We start from the raw sequence: 5,000 nt of genomic DNA, 5'->3' as shown, positions 1-5,000 counted from the left end.
TAGAGATTTTGCAGTGTTAATTCAACATTAGACATTTGAATTTAGCACTCCTCTAGTCCTATACTCCGTGAAGTGTTAAATCAGCAGCGCAACATTTATTGTGAATGCGTGTACAAGCACATGCACACGCACGCACACACACACACACACACACACGCCACACTAATAGAGGCAGGTAATTCAGGAAATACGGTTCTGGTGTATTTTCTTATTTCTTATATTAATGTCTCCTTTTAATGTCCTTTCTGCTTTTGAAATATTTCCATACAAGCTAAAATGATTTGTCACTACAACATAAAATCGTTTCTGCAAGGTGGAAATCCGATTTTGTTTGTACTGCATGTTGATTGCACACTGTTACCCTTGAGAGACACCCCAAGGCCTCGGGCTCGGGGTACCGTAAGTGCAGCACAGCACAGAAATGTTAAGTTGCTATATAAAGATGAGTTATGTTCCCCGCACCTCTATGGAGGCTAAAGCCATTGCACTTCTGAAATGTCACACATTCGCACAGAAACGTTAGGAAGGCGTATTTACAGTGCAAAGGGCACGGCCCAACTACACTATGCTTTAGCATTTCCATGCTCTTGCTAATGCTGTGTGCAAAGGCACACAACCACTGGATATCTTAATAACAATGCCCTCCAGCATCCAAAAGCTTTAAGGTGCACTGTGTAGGCTGGTGGCCAGAGTAGGTATTGCAGCTATGCTGCTCATTGAAGCTGTGCTGTCTACTGCCAAATTTGATCTTTTTTATGAATATGTACTAAATAATGAACAAATATTTACTGGTATGACCAAAATACAGTAAGGTTTGCAGCCAAAAATGTCTATTTCCTGAAATTCAGAATGGCGGACAATGGAGAAGATCCCCCTTTTCATGTGTGAAAAGAGCAATAAGTATTCATGAAAAAGACAATATTTGTGAATGGGCAGCATGAATTCTGCAAATAAACGTCCCAAAAATATGACAGGACATGTTTAAGGCATCAGCACTGATGTAAAGTAGGCGTATGATAAAACAGGGCACTTCATGGACCAGTTAAGAATGTGGAGTGGAGGACAAGGCAGTATGTGTGTTTAATGTGATATAGCTGTGGAGTGTTGGTCCTGAGATTTTCTTTTTTTGCAGAAGTAATATGAGAATGAATGGGGCTAAATATAGTTCCATGCTGAAAGACAAAACACACGACCTTGAAAAATGGGTAAAAAGGCTGAAGGTAGACGTAGAAGGTTACTACAGATTATTACACAGGTTAATGCATATTCATTTTTCCAATTTCAAACAATCTTTCTGCTCTTCTGAAAAACAAATTGTATTCATGTACGTATATGGTGCATATTCTCTAGGTACCTTTAATTAACAAAATAATCTAAAACTGCTTTAATGAAACGCCACAATGTTTCGCAACATTTCGCTTTTTTTTAAATCTAATTGTCTCTTTTTTAGGCTGAAGATGTGACCGGATTGAACTGTTGCCTTTAATTGTCAGGCGCCAAGCAGAGTGTAGGCATGACAACGGGATTGGCAGAATGTGACTGATGATTTCCGGCCCAAGAAATGCTCAAAACCCGCCTGGAAGCACTACATCACAACCAATATGAACTAAATTCTATTGATCTCTATGGCCATAAATCTACAGAGTAGCCCACCCTCGAATACCCTTTTTGGCGCACAGACGTCATCCTAGGCAGCCAATCTGGCCACACTGCCTGACAAGTGACCACCTTTTCTAAAAGAGGGACCTCTGAAGGAGCCAAGAGGCATCTCTCCCCCACACCACTTCTCCGCTTCACTTCGCTTGGCCAGCAGAAACACTTGACACTTACCGTGTCACAGCCCAGGGAAGGAGAGAGTGTGAGAGAAAGTGAGTGTGTGCATGTGTTTGTGAGAGTGAGAGACAGAGAGAGAGAGAGAGAGGTACAGAGAAATTTGGCGCTGAGAGAGGAGAGAAGGTGCTGGAGTGGAAAAAGAAACAGAAATTGAGAGAGATGTTTTAAGTGAAATGTGAATAGTTAGAGAGAGAGAGAGAGAGAGAGGGAGTGCATGGTGTGCAGATAGCAGAGTGCTGCTGAGAGCGCCTTGTGATTCAAAACCGTGATTTTGCATTCTCACGGGTCATTTGTCAAAAGGCCACAGGGAAAGGTCAAGGCCCCGTGTTGACAAACATGCGCCATAAGGCCTCACACCTCACTCACGACACGCAAGAGTGAGCCGTACCCAATACAGCCTTGGTCCACCCCAGAGTGCTACCATCAGGGTTGCCAGATGAGACTGATTATTTCCAGCCCAAAACGTGCTCAAAACCCACCTGGAAGCACTAAATCCCGCCCAATTTCAACTGAATTCTATTGATTTCTATGGCCATAAACCTACATTAAAAACCCACCCAAATGCATTTTTTACTTGCAGATGGGAAACCGCCCAATCTGGCAACACTGGCTACCATCCTTCTGCTCCACTTGGAAGGGCCTCGGGGGAGACTGGAGCCCGATTGGCCCACTGAGGCCTCAGGCCTGTAAACAGATATGAGACACGGCCACTCTAAACAGGAGCCATAACTGTACCCTGAAAGCATTTTGCTGGGTCTGTCATTCAGTGTGTGTGTGTGTGTGTGCGTGTGCGTGTGTGTGTGTGTGTGTGTGTGTGTGTGCGTGTGTGTATGTGTGCGTGTGCGTGTGTGTGTGATGGTGGGGGGGGAGCTGGGGTGTGCTGTGTGTCTGTGTGTGGAGGGGTGATAGTATGTGTGTTCAGGGCTTGCACACACAAAGGGGTCAGTTGTCCCAAGCCCGGTGAGATGGGGGCCCTCAGAATTGGATCCCCATTAAATTCATGTGTTGGGGGGGCTCACAGATCGTTCATACACTGGGAAGTGGCGCTGTGAAAGTGTCAGTGGCCCTGTGTGTGTATGTGGTACTTGAAGCATGCGCGCCTCTGGGAGGGACTCTTGTGTGACTGTGCACATGAATGCACACGCATGTGTATAATAAGTGAAACTCTCAGTTGAGCTCAGCCGCAAATGACCCCTGGTCGCCAGATTTTTTGATACAGTGCCTTAGCCCATTGAGATGCAGCACCCTCCAAACACTATGTTGCATCTTTTTTTGTGCATGAACAACCAGGGGCGCCGCTAAAAATGTTGGGCCCCATGAAAGATTCAAATTTTGGGCCCCCAAAAATGACAAATTATGTTATCAGCATCTTTCCAAGGGCCTGTCAGTGCTGTTGGGCCCTTAGAATCTGTACCACCTTTCCCCCCCTCGCGGCACCCATGTGAACAACACTGAAATGAGAATAAGTGTGGGTAAGGTAACACACAAATGAATAGAGGAAGGGTTGAAGAGATAGAAAAGGCAGAGAGGGGTGGAAAGCGTGAAAACAATGGGAGATAATGAGGGTGAAGGAGAGAGAGGGGGAGAGGCTGATAATGAGAGACGAAAGGATAGATAGACAGACGGACAGAGAGAATAAGGGGGAGAGAGGAGGGGAAAAGAGACTTAGAGAGAATGAGAGAGGGACGGAGAGAGAGGGAGAGCATCTCCAGTCTGCTGCAGTCTTATGTGATCTGCATTGTGATGGCTTCTCAGGGATATAGAAGTCACATCATCACTCTTGTCCTGCAGCACTGACAACTGACCATTAGAGGGCGCCCACTGCCAGAAAGGCAGACCTGAAGAGGGACTATTGCTGTTGACCAGTGATTCCCAAACTGTGGGGCAGGGCCCATTTGTGGGCCACAAAGGCATTCCAAGTGGGCCAGGAAATCATTTTGTTAAAATCTAAATTGTGTGTGTGTGTGTGTGTGTGTGTGTGTGTGTGTGTGTGTGTGTGTGTGTGTGTGTGTGTGTGTGTGTGTGTGTGTGTGTGTGTGTGTGTGTGTGTGTGTGTGTGTGTGTGTGTGTTGGCCACAAACATTTATAGAAATTTGAAGTGGGCCCCAAGTTGGAAAAGGTTGAGAAGCTGCTGTACACTCAATATTTTATGTAGCCTAATCATACATTATGCTTTCCATTTTAGTGTATCAACATGCATCTTAAATTGTACATAACTAACCTTAACCCCACGGTGCAAAGACATCATGGCACAAGCTGTCACATATTTTGTTAAACTGTAATTAATGTAATAATGACAGTATAATACAGCATATAAGTCATTCATTTAATTATTCACATCATTCAAATTCAATGCCATAATATTTTTATGCTTGAAATACAGGCCCCAAACACTGACTGTTCACATAGACCCAACAACTACATTTTTCTTTATATGGAGACAATTTCAAATCATGGTTGCCACAGAATATGAACATATATTGTGGGGGTTTTTCCGTTTAGGACCTTCAGGTTTTGGTAGCAAATATTTTTTTAAAATCACATTCCGCCATATTGATGTGGAGGGAAAAGGAGGCGTCGTTAAAAATATACAAAAACTTGACATACCGTAGGCTACTTTGCAGTAGAGTGAAGTGGTGAGGTGAAGTGATCTTAAATTCCAATGTTTTGGGATATTTCAAACTTTATTTACTCTTTTCACGTGTCACTACATAGTCGTGACCACAGTCATTTTAACATGGGGAAAACTGTCCGCTAGCACATTGTGATGACACTAATTTTTGGCATCTGGATATGGTTAGGGTTATACACATACACATATACATACCCTGTGTGTGTGTGTGTGTGTGTGTGTGTGTGTGTGTGTGTGTGTGTGTGTGTGTGTGTGTGTGTGTGTGTGTGTGTGTGTGTGTGTGTGTGTGTGTGTGTGTGTGTGTGACTGTGTGTGTGTGACTGAGTGTGTGTGTGTGTAACTGAGTGTGTGTGTGTGTGTGTAACTGAGTGTGTGTGTGTTGTACAGATACAGTACAGAATAGCTGCGAACCATGACCCCTACAGTGATAGACACACACATGCATACACAGATTGTTTTCGCAAACTCCTACTCTCAATGTTCTATCTCTCTGTCCCTACAAACAAAAACTCATTTTCTCAGTCTTTCACCTCAA

The sequence above is a fragment of the Engraulis encrasicolus genome, chromosome 20, assembly GCF_034702125.1.
Source record: "Engraulis encrasicolus isolate BLACKSEA-1 chromosome 20, IST_EnEncr_1.0, whole genome shotgun sequence".
Classification (NCBI taxonomy): domain Eukaryota; kingdom Metazoa; phylum Chordata; class Actinopteri; order Clupeiformes; family Engraulidae; genus Engraulis; species Engraulis encrasicolus.
This window is presented reverse-complemented; position numbering follows the sequence as displayed.